Source organism: Balaenoptera physalus (assembly GCF_965194825.1).
Source record: "Balaenoptera physalus genome assembly, chromosome: 16".
Classification (NCBI taxonomy): Eukaryota; Metazoa; Chordata; class Mammalia; order Artiodactyla; family Balaenopteridae; genus Balaenoptera; species Balaenoptera physalus.
This window is the reverse complement of record NC_138898.1, coordinates 58,245,139-58,260,912: the sequence shown is the minus strand read 5'-3', so window position 1 is coordinate 58,260,912 and position 15,774 is coordinate 58,245,139.

Here is a 15,774-nt window from a genome sequence, read left to right as displayed (position 1 = left end):
TCCAGCACACTTTATAGGCTCACGTGTCCACCTCCTAGGAGGTGAGCTGCGCTGGGAGGCCATGTGGCTAGGAGCTGGGGCTGGGCTCTGGCTGACAACCAAGGAGGAGCTGAGGGCCTCAGCCCAACAGTCCAGGGACTGAGTCCTGGCAACAACCCTGTTAGAGAGTTTGGAAGTGAATCCTCCCTCAAGATGAGATTACAGCTTAGACCAAGACATTGATCGAAGCCTTGTGAGGGGTCTCGGGACAGAGGTATCCAGCTGAGCTGCACTCAGATTCCTGACTGACAGAGATGAAGAAAACAAATGAGTATTGTTTAAAGCCACTGAGTTTTGGGATACTTTGTTATGCAGATACAGATAATCTATCTATCTATCTATCAATCATCTATCTATCTATCATCGTCTATCTATCTATCATCTATCTGTCATCTTCATCTATATATCTATCTATATATCATCTCTCATCCATGTATCATCATCTATCTCTCATCTACCTATCTCCTATCTATCTATCTATCATCTATGTATCTATCATCTCTCATCTATGTAACATCTATCTATCGATCTGTCATCTATCTTCTATCTATCTATCTATCTATCTATCTATCTATCTATCTATCTATCTGACATCTCTCTTTCTCTCTCAGTCTATATACTTGTCAGGTAGATATGCTTCTCTTTTACAGAAACTGAGGCTCAGGGAACTGAGTAACTTGCACCATATGACATAGAAGAGAGGGGTAGTATTAGTTGAGACTCTACTCTTTACGTGACACTTTATTCTGTGCCCCCATTCTGTGCCCTTGATGAATCCTCTTCTCATCCCTGTGAGGTATTTTTATTCTCCATTTAAAAGTGAAAAAACTGAAGATAAGAGAGGTTCAGTATCCTTCCTAAGGTCACATAATTCGTAAATAGAGTAGCTAGGATTCACAATCTTCATTTACTTATTTTGGAGGCGGTAGGGTGTTGTACTGATTTTAATCCTTCTTCCATAAAGAGATGGCCTCATTAGCCATTTCTTTTTGGTGCTTTCCTTCCCTCCTCTTCATGCGCTAAGTCAGAATTGGGAAACGTGAAAATCTTTCATTTCAGAAAATGCTAAAAGAGGAGACGCAGTGTATTAAATCCCAGTGTGCATCCTCTCTTCTAGTGAAAAATGAAACTAGCATTTGGGCACTTCCTGTGTGCTCAGTACTATGGTTATCCTCAAATTACAGAAGAGAAAACCGAGGCTCAGAAGTTTATTTGTTTCATAGCTTACAGCCAGCAAGTGGCAGATTTGGAATCAAGCCAGACTCAAGAACTGCCATGCTATGTAGCCTCCCTCCTCCTCCTCCTCCTCCTCCTCCCCTCTCCTGAGCATCCTGTTCCCAGTGTCCCAAAATGGGTGTGACTCTCAAGGAGGGTACCCTGTGAGGACCCTCATTATTCACTACCTGTCAGACAACTGCGTTCAGGGGAGGACTAGGAGGCACAGATCATTTAAGAGAGTTCCCGCGAAGAATAATCCGATACAGTGTGACCCCTTATGAAGACTATCATTCTGTGAAGAAGAACTTGCAAGAGGAATTCCAGGCTGATGCTTCTCAGACAGAAACAAAATAATAACTACAATAAATACGAGGTCCCTGCAGGCAAACCCAGACCCAATTCCAGTTGACTAGACATGGGTGAACATAGCATCCCTAATGAATATATTTCCAAATCTCAATAAATACACATCAGGCCCTGGGTACCTACGGTGTATACATCACTGCGATGGATACCAGGGCAGAGAATGGACGGTGAGCTCCACCCTCTGGGAGGTCAGAGGGTATTGGGCATCCAGACGAGGCATATATCAGCAACTTAGCACAACATACGTAAAAATAATATGTAAGCTAGAGCTACGAAGTTAAGTATAAGGAGACTAATTCCTCCTCTCAACACCCCCCCTTCTTGTTTTCCCCATCTAGGTAATTGGAACACTCTCTACTCTGTTGCTCTAAATGGGAGCCCAGAAGATTCTCATTTAAGTGTTGTTCTCACTCATGAACTTGAGTTGGTTTCTGTTTTCCTAGTTTTAGGCTCTCTGGTTTCCCTGGATGGGCCCAGAGCTTGCAGGTGATGACCTGCACCAAAGGTATAGTGAAGTCCTGAAGAAAGCAGTGGTGGTCATAAGTGCTATATCTTCTTACTGGTTCTGCCACATCAACTTCTGGAAAGAGTCTCATTGGTAGTAGAGTCTTCTAACAAAGAGAGAAACCTTGGGCCCGATAAAGAAGAAGTAGGTGGGTGTGGAAATTTCTAAGATATTCCCTAGGTTTTATTTTAAGTGAAATAAAACTTAAAAGTTTTATGGCTCTTTACCAAAGATTCTGTGTAGATCTGCTTTCTTGGAAAGAGCCACTCATTGGGTTGGGTTTGGGGAATACATGTCAGTGTGATACACGTTATACTAGAGATAAGCCCAAGGTGCTGTGTTTAGAAAGGCAGAATCGGGACACATAAGCCAGCCTGAGGAGGTCGGAAAACCCCTGGAGGAACAAAAGATACTGAATCAGTCTCGAAGACTAGAAGTCCGTAAGTCATGGAGGTCAGCGGAGGGTGTTGGAGGAAGATGGAGCAGTGTGTACAAAAGTTTGGCAGCCTGGTCTTTAGAGAGGCAGTGGGAAGCCATTGGATGGTTTAGAACAGGAGTGTTCCATGATCAGACTTCACACGGCAGGAACATCATTGTGTTGGTTATTTAGGAACTGGCCTGGGCTGGGGTGGGGGGAGACTGGAGAGGAAGAGGAGAGGAGACCAGAGAGGCATCAATGACAGGTGAGAGATGATATTGGTAAAGGATAAAGATAGTGGGGGTGGGGAAGATGGGAGGAATAGAGAGATTTTGCTGGCGAAATTCACTGAAGTTGATTGACATCATGATGTCTTGTTGATTACCATATTCCTTTACGGCATCCCATAAGAGTTCAACACATCTGTAGTAAATGAATGAAAGAATGAATGTTGGGGCCATGAACTGGTAGATCTTTAGACTGGAGATGGTGATATCAAGCTGTCCTAGTTCAGTAACACAAGCAATTAAGATGACTTAAAAAAATTAGTCCCTCCCCACCCCCAAAAATCAGTCCCTCCTGGATGCCATGTTTATTGAATAATTTTCTAATTTTTAATTTTACTTGTTAATTAGCATTCAGTGATGAGGTGTGGAAAGTCTTATTTCTTCCTTTTTTAAATTAATTTTTATTGGAGTATAGTTGATTTATAATGTTGTACTAGTTTCTGCTGTACAGCAAAGTGATCAGTTATACATATACGTATATCCACTCATTTTTAGATTCTTTTCCCGTATAGGTCATTACAGAGTATTGAGTAGAGTCCCCTGTGCTATACAGTTCTTATTTCTTATATAAGAATCTACTGACATCTGGTTTTTACATGGAACCCTTAAGGATCTGGTCATGGGGGCACTGGGCATCTTTGGGTACCCCCACGGGTGAACTGTTGTACTTAAGAATATCAGGCCCTATTTAGGTGACTAGTCAGGCTGTTTCTCCATTGTAATCTAGCTCCATTATTTCTATGATATTCCAAGGAACTGACAGTAAGTTTTACTTTACAACTCTGAAACAATGATTATATCACTCAAGGAAGGACCACTGTTGGGAACATCTTAGAAGAATGGACTTAAGAAATGGTAGTGGTCAGAGTGACGGGACATAACCTAGGGAGTTCTCTATCTAGATTCGTCACAATGGTTTTCAACTAGGAGCAATTTTGTTCCCCCTATTCCCACCAAAAGACATTTGAGAGTGTCTGGAGACCTTTTTTTGTTGTCACAACTGGTGGGGAGGAGTGCCACTGGCTTCTAGTTGATAGAGGCCAGGGATGCTACTAAACATCCGACAATGTAAAGGACAGCCTCTCTCAAGATGAAATTATCTGGCCTCAAATGTCAATAATGTCAAGATTGAGAAACCCTGATCTAGACATACATCTGAGAAAGAGGAAATGTTGCATCAAAGAAAGAAGGTCCCGGGGCTTCCCTGGTGGCGCAGTGGTTGAGAATCTGCCTGCCAATGCAGGGGACACGGGTTCGAGCCCTGGTCTGGGAAGATCCCACATGCCGCGGAGCAACTGGGCCCGTGAGCCACAGCTACTGAGCCTGCGCGTCTGGAGCCTGTGCTCCGCAACAAGAGAGGCCGCGACAGTGAGAGGCCCGCGCACCGCGATGAAGAGTGGCCCCTGCTTGCCGCAACTAGAGAAAGCCCTCGCACAGAAACGAAGACCCAATACAGCCAAAAATAAATAAATAAATAAATACATTGATTAATTAAAAAAAAAAGAAAGAAGGTCCCAATACTGGATTCTAGTCCAACTCTGACACTAACTCACTGTGTAACTTTTCTAAGTCATTGAACTTCTCTGGACCTCAGGGTTCTCACCTATTGCCTGGAGAGACTGGAGTTCCTTCTAGATCCTCGATTCTCTCCCAGTTCTGAAATGTTATGAATCTGTGACTGCCTCCAGGGTCTTCTCATTATCTCTAAGAAATCTGCTTTCAGTCTGGCTTATAGATTGTTTTGAGGAGAGATCATGTCAGGCACTTCCCTTACTGATGGCTTGACCCTCAAAATTATTTTGAAAAGTTTTCCAAATATGTGCATCATGCAGAAAGACATTAAATGCAAGGGCGATAAGTTCTTTCTTTGGAGAAAGTATTGTTTCACATTTTTTCTTCTGAAATTCAATAGCCTGAACTCAACCTCACTACCCAGGAGAAAATGAAGAAAAAAGATTAGAAGCCAGAAGTAAAATCTGAGAATCAAGGTTTGAAGAGCCAAGGATTCTTCAGTCCATGTTTCCATGCAAAACAGGGAATTTAACATTTGTTCTATTTACTGCCACTCAAGAGTTGCTGTTAAGATTAAACAAGATTTTACTCAAATAGTTTCAATAAACATTTATTGATTGAGAGCTAGGTCCCAGGCATGAGTTGTATATTGAAAAGAATTTTGGATAGTGTAGAATATTGAATAAATATAAGAATCATTACTAACAGCTTATAAAATAATGTGCAAGGTGTGAGGAAATGCCAACTGATGGGCAAATTAGTTAGAGTGCAATTTATAAAGTCCTCTCTTGTCCTCCTGGGTCACTTCACACTGGGATGTATGATCATTAAATATGACCCTCAAAGGCACTATGTCTAGAGGAGGGGATATTACTTAATTTGAAGACAAGATTTTAAACAAGGGCCAAACTGTTTTATCTGCTTGGATTTGGGTCTCTAATTACACCCACTGATCTTCAAGTAATGAATCTAACAATGACCTCATAAATTGTTCAGTGGCAATGAGTTTCCTTTCTGTCCTTTTTCATCATAAAATGAGGCTGATGCCTTTTCCAATTAGTTATGGCAATTCTATGTCTATCACAGAGATGAGACAAAGGAGGAGAATCAGGCTGTGCTCTTAGGGGGACTTGGATTAGAGTCTCTGGTGTGCTGAGCTGTGTGTCCCTAAACCTGGCCTTCTCCCTCTCTGATCCTTGTTGGAGAAAGTATGATGCTGCATCAGATGATTTCTCAAGTCTTTTCTAACTCCCCAATTCCAGGATTCTAAGTAAAATTCATTTGTGACATTGAAAACAAGACATTATGAAAATGGTCAAACCCTGCATTTCTCCCAATGGAAGATCATTTTCTATATTGTTCCAAAATAAGGTGATATAGTTAAGCCACATCTAGTTTCTGGTCATAATAAATAGTAAAATAGGTTTAAATCATAGCTTGGGAAATTTGGGATAGAGAAGAAAGGCCGTCTTAATGGTAATTGTAAGGAGGATAAGCCATTGCATACCTTTCCAAAGCCATTGCATACCTTCCCAAAGATGTGGTGTGGATTTTGCTAGTTGAAATTATTAAAGGGAAGCTAGAAGATTTTTTTATTATGTATCAATATTTGGCTAAGTGCATGTTATGGACTGCATGTCTGTATCCCCTTAAAATTCATATGAGGAAATCCTAACCCTCAGTGTGTGGTATTAGGAGGTGGGGCCTTTGGGAGGTGATTAGGTCATGAGGGTGGAGCTCTCTTGAATGGGATTAGTGCCCTTATCAGAAGAGACCTGAGAGTTTGCTTGCTCTCTGCTTTCCATCATGTGAGGTCACAGCAAGAAGACAGCCATCTGCAAACCAGGAAGTGGGTTCTTACAGACATCGAATCTTCAGGCAGCTTGTGAAGAAGTAAATCTCTGTTAAGTCACCCAGTCTATGGTGGTATTTTTGTTATAACAGCCTGAACTGACTAACAAGGTGCATTTCTTTCTAAATGGAAGGAAGAAGATTGGCCACAGAATAGAATGTGGAAACTTTTCAGTGATGCAGCCCAGCCCAAGGACCACTAAACCAGCTCATAATATCAGATGAGCTGCATTTGAGAACCAGACCTTGCTGGATCCCTACTTGCATTTATTTTCTCTAAGAACTTGATGCTGTGACTTTAGTATCTATTCCCAGCTTCCATCTTCTCCAGAGTTGTCCCTCCTGGAATCCAGATCTTACATTTCCACTATTTATGAAACCTAGTTCTTTTCATGTCTCAAATCCCTGGAATAACTAGGCCAGCCCTGGTTTCCTGGAACCCAACCACCGCTCCTGACATTAGGTCACAGAGGAAAGCAAAGAGCCCATGTACAGCTCGGAACCATCCTGGAGTAAAGGAAGCTCTGTACCACAAGTTTGTCTCTTATTATAAACTCTTTCTTTATAAAAGTTTTCAACTTAGTCTTTTGAAGATTTCTCCACCCCTCCCCGCATTTGAATTCCTGTTCAATTTCATAATGGAAGTCAATGGAAAAATGGATTCATCTGCAGATCACTTCCTGGGAACACCTCTATTCTGAAAAGCAGGATCAAAGCAATTCTAAAGTTGGACATTTGTAGTAAGTAAAAATATCTAAAATTGTTACACTAGGTTATACTCCTGATTTATTGAAAGGCAAGCAGGAAAGTGAACTGCCCAACACTATGGCATGTTTCTTCATGGAAAATATGCATTAGGTTAAATAGGGTAAATGAAGAGAAAGAACAAAAATGCAGGTAGAAGCTACCTTTTAATTCTTTTGCCAACCCTGTTGTTTTTTCTCTTCCCTTCCCTCTACCCCCTCCCCTCCCCTCTACCCCCTTCACTCTTCCTTCCTTTCTCTTCCCATCTATTCTCAAGTTTATACAGATTTTATTTTGAGAAACTAATTGGAGTTGGGAGCAGGGAAACAGGGAGATCAATTAAAAGCCCATCAAAGACATCCAGGTGAGGGATGATGGCAGCTTGGCTGGGGAGGTAGCCGTGAAGTTGAAGAGATGAGGGTGGATTTGAGCAATCTTAAGATTACATGGAGGGCACTTGATAATGGATTGGATATGGGAGGGCGAGGTAGGAGGGGAAAGATGTGTTGAAGTCCAGCTGCTGTTACCCACCCCGGAGGCCGCCCTCACTTCCATGCACACAGGACCTGGGAGGAGTCTAGGGGTCCCCCACCCACACGAGCAGCTCTAGGAAATACAATCTGAGGGACCCTCTGTAGCCCAGGGCTTCCGTGGGAGCCCTTCCTTGGCAGAGAAGCTTCTGGTTCTCCCCTCTTTGGAGAGTGGCTGCCTCATTTCAAGACATCAGACAACTAGTTCTCAAAGACACCTCTGGTGAGAGGAAGAGAACAAGGGAAAAGAGGAAGAAGGACAGGAGGTGATAATTCAATTGATTATGGATCACACACGCAAACACAAATTGTCCCAGAGAAAAACCTGATTAAAACCTTGTAGTGACTTCTCATAGGGTTTTCCTATAGCCCATAAGACCATGAATTGAAAACTTAAAATTTGTTAGCTCTTCCAATAATTCCCTATAAGAGCATTTTGATTCAATGCACATGGATATAACACCTCTTATGTGTCAGACATTGGAATTACCTAGATGAACATGACACAACACATCTGCCCTGTAGGATTACAATCCGATAGTGTGAACAGATGTGTAAATGACTATTTGACACTGTAGTCTAATACTTGCACAAAAAGACTTATAAGGTAATGAGGTAGCTGAGTGGTAACAGTGATGAAGTCTGCCAATGGTGTAGCAGGGGGGAAATCAAGGCAGGCTTTATGGAGGAGGTGACATCTGAGTGGGTGTCAGAGGTTGAATGGAAATTTTTATGTCAATCAAGGCTTCTGAAAGGTATACTCTTTCTTTTTTTTAGTATTCAATTTTTTTCCCTTTTGACCCTGAAATTTATTTAGGGGTTTTCCTTGATAAAATAAAAAATTCACAAGTGTGCAAATGGTTGTCCAAAGATGTTCTTTGCAGTATTGTTTATAATGAGAAACTAGAAACCACCACCTAAAATGCTCATGAATGGGGCACAGAATTGTATAAATCATAGTATGTATATAAATCAAATACCTAAGCTAAAATGGTATAGATCTATATTTACTGCAATAGAAAAATCCCTGATAAATTTTTGACTGAAAAACAAGCAAAGAAATAACAACAAAAACCCAGCTAACAGAAGAGTATGAGTGATATGAGACCATGTATATAATGTTCTGGGCATTTCTTTGATGTTTTATGGTATTAAGAGAGAGGCCAACTCTTTCTGAGCAGGCTTTTGGACTTTCCAAGGGGTCCTGAATTCCTAAAGACAGAGGGTGGGTGTCCAGGGCATATTCAGAAAATTTAAGATAAAAGGATAAAAAGCTATTTTTGCAAATAGCTTGCAAAAATGGATATAATCGGAAAGCAATTAAATGGTTTTGGTTGTTCTCCGGGACTGGAGCTGCCCCCGATTTCAGCTTGAGAAAACACAGCCTTGGTTGACTCGGCACTTAATCCCAGATGAAGTCCGTCAAAGTGGAAAATTTCACTGTGATTTATTTTTTTCCAGATGTAAATATATAGCAATAATGCAGTTATAAAACTGGCATTGTATTAAACCATAAATTATATTTGACACATAATAATGTTGAATTACTATGGAAGTCCATCAACGTGCAGTGGCATTGCCAACACACGGGCCGTTGCTGCTTGCACCAGCACTGTTGCTTGCTCTGCAATGAATAAAGTTCTGGGGATTTTTGCTGTCAGGGTAAAAATGGAATAAACTCCAACCAAGATGAGATGTGTCAGAGTCAGGCTGGGGCTGAGGGCCCCAGAACATGGGGATTCATTCCTTTGCTTATTTATTCATTCAGTCCATCTTTACTGAAGACTGGACTGTGCAATGCTAGGCTCTGAGGGTGGAGAAGACAGATCCGATTGGCCTCTGCCCTCCAGCAGAGAACACAGGGATTCAAAAATGAATTGCACGACTCATTACTTAATTACGGTAAATTTGTGTAGTCATTCCTTGGAGATTTGGTCCCCTCACTGGCACTGGCACTGCCAATGGTAAAGTAAGGCTAGGGACCAGTCTAGATGGAGAGGGGGAAATTAACCAGAGTGGATGGAACTAGAGTTCAAGAAGAGGAATGCTGTCTACACAGCTGCAGTTCAGGTCAAAGAATCTGAATTAGCCCACAGATTGAAGGGGTCAGGATGAGGCTAGTTAAGAGATGCTTCCAGACCAAGAACCTTAAACAAGTTCATAATAGCTAGCAGCCCATGAGTCCACACCTGCTTTTTTGGTTGGTTTGTTTTAATTGCTGATTCCCCATTGTCAATGCCAATGCCTTGCTTAGGGAGCATTCGATAAACAGTTATTGAAAGAATGAATGAACTAAAAATCCAATAGCATGGAGTGTTGAGTATTGTTATTATAATATTATAATGACGGTCACAATGGGGGCTTAGTCTGCATGGCAGGAATATCTGGACAAATCATCCAGGGGTCTGTTTATGTAAGTCTCTCACTAAGTTTCCTGGGAAAGAAGTGCAGGGAACTCTGGAGCTGACATCCAGCTTTCCTAGAGGGCTAATTAATAACACTCTTAGAGAGAGAACCAGAGACCACAGAACTCCCAGGGATGAGCATTTCACTGTGAGGTAGGTGAATTGTGACACCAGTCTGGCATCGTTTGTGGTCAGCGGAGAGGCAGGGGGACATTTTTAAGAGTTTTAGCTTTCTGGGGAAAGCAATTCCTGTCTCTTCTGAGAAAGAAAACTATGACATAGAAGGACCCAGGGGGGCGCCCTTTGGAGGAGAATATAAATAGAAATAATTTGAGAGGAAACTCTTCTCTGTGACCATTTCTTCAGAAGCAGAGCATTGAAACAGCAACTAAGGACCGTGGAGCAGGATTGCAGGGGCACCGGGTGGGTCTGGAGGCCAGTGGTGGGAACAGAGATGGCACACACATAGGGACTGTATATCAGGTGCTGGGGAAACAGAAGTGGATAAGGCACGAATGGCCCCTGCTCGCCAGCTGACTGTGGTCCCACATCGTCAGGCTGCTCTCAGTGTTGTGGAAGGAGGGGGTCTCTAGTTCAATATGGCGGTGGGCACCTGGGGAGGGATATTAAGGGAAAGTTCCAAAAGGAGGTGAGGACTGGGACTTAAGGGATAAGCAAATGCCAGCTGAAGAGGAGGGTAAGGACACTTCAGGCAGGGAGATTACAATTATGAAAAAGGGGGAGTGGGTGAGAATCAGTATGGCTTGTGGGAGGAATTCTAAACAGTTGATGTTGCTGAGAATAAAATGATAGAGAGAGAGGAGGAGGTGAGGCTGGGAAGAGAACAAGGCTGGTTTTATTCAGTCTGCAGGTCCTTCGGGGCGTGAACTGGTCTAGGAACCGGAGATATCGCGGAGCTTAGACTCCAAAGGGAGTTGACTGCCATGCTTAGGAGTTTGGGTTTTCTCATGGGGCAATGGGGAGCCACTGATGGTTTAAGCAGGAGAGTAGTGACATCATATTTGCATTTTAGAATCATTCCTCTGCCTGCAGTATGGAAATGGGGTATGTGGGGGAGAGATGGAGGTGGGAGGCATAGTCACTAGAAACCAGCAAGAGAGATGACGAGGATTTGAAGGAAGGTCTCCCCACACCTCTGGTTTCCCAAGGTGGGTGTGGACCTGAGAAACAGGGCTGCTAGGTGGCTGTGGGCAGAAGGATGAAGTCCCATCCTTCGGTTCTGGTTCTGTAGGAGCGACAATTAGGTGCTGAGGAAAAGGGAAAACATTTATCTGCCCCATCTCCTTGGCGGTGCTTTTGTGCTGCGAAAATTATGTAGTCAATAAGAGGCAGGTGTGATTTATTTCATCTGGTACTCCCCAAACCCGGGGTGGTCAGGGCAGCAATGCAGACCGCAAGCTGGCTAGAGGAGATGAGAAAACCAACCCCAATTTGGGAGGCAGGTTATTCCTAATTGAACTGTTGAGGGAATTTTGATTAACGACCCCGCCAAAGCAGTGAAATGAACAAATCATGCTTGAGGCTGAAAGGCTGTTTCCAGAGGGACAGTAACAGAGCTCAAATCCCATTGATGCTGGTGGTTGGGAAGGTGGCTGGAGCGCGAGCGGGAAGCTCAGTCTCTCTCCCGTCTCTGGGTGGGTTGGAGGAGCAATAACCATGGTTAGCGTGGTCACCATTCAGTTCTTAAAAAAGCAGAAAAGAGCTGTATTCTGTGAGCAAGGAGAAAGGACCAAGCTGCTACCTAAGGCTGAAGGTTAAAGACATCCTTTTCAGCCACAGCGATGGGTGAATGGATTCTAATAGAGAAGACAGCAGCCTGCACGGCTGCTCAAACCAAATGCCAGGGGGGAAATGACAGGCAGGGCATTTTGTTCTATGCAGTGATCTCTTTTTCTTCTAAGGGTTAGCACCCCTAGGATCGCTGTCTGTTCAGATATCCTGCCCAGCCTCCTGGGCTCTAGGTTGGTGCCCCCCATCCCACGGAGTCAGAGCGTTTGCAAGAAAAAACCCATCAAATCCAAATTGGCACAGGACCTTTCAGGGCACTAGGGGACCAATTCCAACTTCACGCACTCAGCATCTGTCTTTTTGTGGAGAAGAACAGAATGAGCTCTCTGGGAAAAGGAAACAGATCTTAATGGTCGGCATTACCGTCCCCATTTGACAAATGAGGAAACTGAGGCTGTGATTTTGTGATTTAGAATAAGAAATGTGTATTTGGTCTTCTTCCTATTTCTGGCACAGAGCTAAAACCCTTGGAATTTCCTAGTGATGGAGAGCATTAAAGGTGACTCTTGTTATGTTAATAAGGTGACTTTGGGACCTCACCCAAGGATGGGAGCTGGTTGCCAGGGGAACCAACCATGTGATTAGAGGGTTGGAACTTTCAGTCCCACCCTCCCTGACCTCTGGGCTGGAGGTTGAATCAGTTGCCAACGGCCAGTGTTTTAATCAATCATGCCTAGGTAACAAAACCTCCATAAAATCCAAAAGGATGGGGTTTGGAGAGCTTCTGGGTTGGAAAACAAGGAGACTTGGGTAGAGAGGGCATGGAAGCTTGGCACCTTTTCCCCACACCTTACTCTATATGTCCCTTCCATCTGGCTGTTCCTGAATTATATCCTTTTGTAATAAACTGGTCATCTAGTCAGTAAAATGTTTCTCTGAGTGCTGTGCGTCACTCAAGCAAATTAATCAAATCCAAGAAGGGGGTCACTGGAACCTTGGATGTATAGCCAGGTGGTCAGAAGCACAGGACTTGAGATTGGCATCTGAAGGTGGTGGGGGGCAGTCTTATAGGACTGAGCCCTTAACCTGTGGGATGTGATTCTGTCTCCATGTAGACAGTTTCAGAGCAGAGTTGAATTGTAGGATACCTAGCTGGTGTCGGAGAGTTGCTTGGTGGTGTGAAGGAATTCCCCCAACGCCACCCGCCAACCCCCCACCCCGCAATATACATTGTAGTTGGTTCCAGAATCTTAGTTGGTGATCAGAAGTGAAATCAGAGTCAGAATCTTCAAGGCTAAGAGAGGTTAGTTAACTTACCCCATGTACATTTGAGGCATTGACAAAGCCAGGGTAACTTTAGGCACCTTAGTATTAACACTGGGTTTAGGAAGGCAAAGGGGGCCTTTAGTATGCCTCTTACCATCCACCCTAGAGAGCTAACTGCTTCTTTCACGAATAGGAACAACACCTTCAACCAGCGCTTTTTGGCAACCCATCACCCCAGGGCAAAGCAAACTCTAAAAAGGAGATTTTTTGACTTAAAACAAATTAGTGAGCTCTATTTTTACTCAGAAAATTTCCTTGATGACTCTTCTTTGGAGCAGAAAGGATCTGAGAGTGGGATGACCTGCCCTTCTGCCAAGGGAAGAATTTCTCTTTGTGCCAAGACAAGAGGAGGGGGAGGAGAGAGTGGGGATGGTGAGATGGGTTTGCTTATTACCAGTAGCACAAGTGGTGGTACACAGACCTCCCTTGGGCATCCACACGTCTTCCTTAACTGCCACCAATAGCTAGCATGGGATGCTGGGAGTGTGTCACCAGAGGAGGGGCTGTGATTTGTGCAGGACGGATGCAGAAGAGAACAGGTGGTGGGTCTGTGCAGAAGCAGAGAGAAACATGAGGAAGTGGTCTCTAGAACTCTCAGAAATCAAGGGGGGCACTTTGGGTTATCATAGCTCATGGTACTGGGGACCCGTCCGCATTGAAACAAATCCCTGGGAAGGGGAGCAGGGAGACACCAGCCCCAGTTTGGATTATGTCAGTTATTAAATTCATGATTATTTTGAAGCATGGTAGGCAGGTGAATTATATACAGTAAGGGATCTGACCCAGACTAGGGGTGGAGATCAGAAAAGGCTTTAGCTGAAATGCAATGAAGTAGTAAGAGCTGAAGCAGGGCAGGGCTGGGGAGAGGTGATCAAAGCAGAGGGGGCACGTGCAGATCCCTGTGGGGTGGGGGTAGGAAGAGAAAGGTCCATTCTAAGAACTCTGAGCATAAACACAGAAATGTATAGCTTGCTTTTCTGCCTACATGCATCTCCTCCCGTTCTACAAATCAGGTTAGATGGAAGGACAGAAACCTCTGTGTTCAAGCTGGGGGAGACCCTCTGCCATCAATTACCTCTTCTGTGCTTAGGGAGAACAGGCAGGTAATTTAGTAATTGCATTGGCTAAAGCCAAAGGGGTGTGTGTGTGTGTGTGTGTGTGTGTGTGTGTGTGTGTGTGTGTGTGTGTGTGTGTGTGTGTGTGTGTGTGTGTGTGTGTGTGTGTGTGTGTGTGTGTGTGTGTGTGTGTGTGTGTGTGTGTGTGTGTGTGTGTGTGTGTGTGTGTGTGTGTGTGTGACAACAAATCTATAAATATATATTCCTGACTTGTACTTTCAGATTTCTCTGCAGCATTGGAAAGGGACAAATATAGCAGATGAACAGTATTTGTATTGTCATATTTAAGAACTAGTGAATACTTTGGTTCAGAAGTTTCTAGTTTTTATTTTGTGCTTGGGTAGGCATTTTCAATTCTCAGATGGGCAATGGGATAAAATCATAATTTGCTGGTTACATCCGTACAACAGCTCACAAAGCATTATCTTGCAAGATGCTCTTGACCTCCCCGTGATGTAGGAATTCATTAATACAGGCATTCATTCACTAACTCATTCAACGAATATTCTTTGAGCTCCTACTACCTGCCGGGCATGTTTTTCAGTTCTGGGATCGGGATGCATATAACAGAAAAGGTTCAGGTCTTTGTGGAGCTAGAAATCTAGGGGGGAGTGAAGGTAGATGATTAAAACATAAGCAAATGAGTAAATGAAATGGGTGGTGTGAGATGATAGCCAGTGAGTGGAGGAGTGGGTGATTGGGGGTGGGAGGGAGTGAAGCCAGGGAGGTGACAGTTGAACTGATATTTGAAAGGTGAAGAGGATTAGTTGGCCATGGGAAGTTAGGAAGAGTTGGACTGTTCCAGCAAGAGTGTTCCAGACAGAGACAACATCAATGGGAAATCTCAGAGGTTGAATGGCTTTCCCAAGGTCACACAGATAAGGGATGGGTTTGCTCAAGATTCTACACTGAGTCTTTTGAGTCAAGGGCTATTCTCCTATGTTATCTTCCCAACGATCTCTGGCCTAATATTCATATTGCAGGATTATAGGGTGCTATCATATTTATTCCATTTTTCATTATTTAAACTTCAGTGTTTGTCAGTTTAGGTGGTGAGGCTGATAGTTAGAACATATAACGTTTCTTTACTGGTACAAGTTATGGAAACTCATGGAGATGGGGTGTAGAGAAGGAGATCACAGCTTTCTTCCAGAGGGGCTGATGGCTTCCCAAGACCCTCAGTCTTCCCTGCAGGGGAAAATCCCCTGCGTCGATTCTTTCTGTCTCCTCCCACCTAACTTTTCTGGAAGGTCTGGATACCTGTCTGTTCCAAGTATCTAATGCAATAAACCTCCAGAATGTTCCTGAGTTTGCTGGGAGAACAGGTGATGCAAAGGCAAATTTCCTACAGCAATTTAAATCATTGGTTTGCAAACTTTCTGTAAAGGGACAGATATAAAATATTTTCAGCTTCGCAAGTCCTGTAGTCTCTGCTCTAAAGACTCAACTCTCTCATATGGACATGGAAAAGCAGCCATGGTCAATTTGCAGATGAATGGGGGTGGCTGTGTTCCAATAAAACTTTATTTACAAAACAGGTGGTGGGCTGGCTTTGGACTGTGGGCTATAATTTGCTGACCTTTGCCCTAAATAATATAACAACTCCATGGGACAGGGAGGGATGAGGAAACTGAATAGTGAAGAGTCTAAAACATGAGCTAATGATCTGATAAACTGTGATAAACCACAATGTTTGAATTAGGAATTAG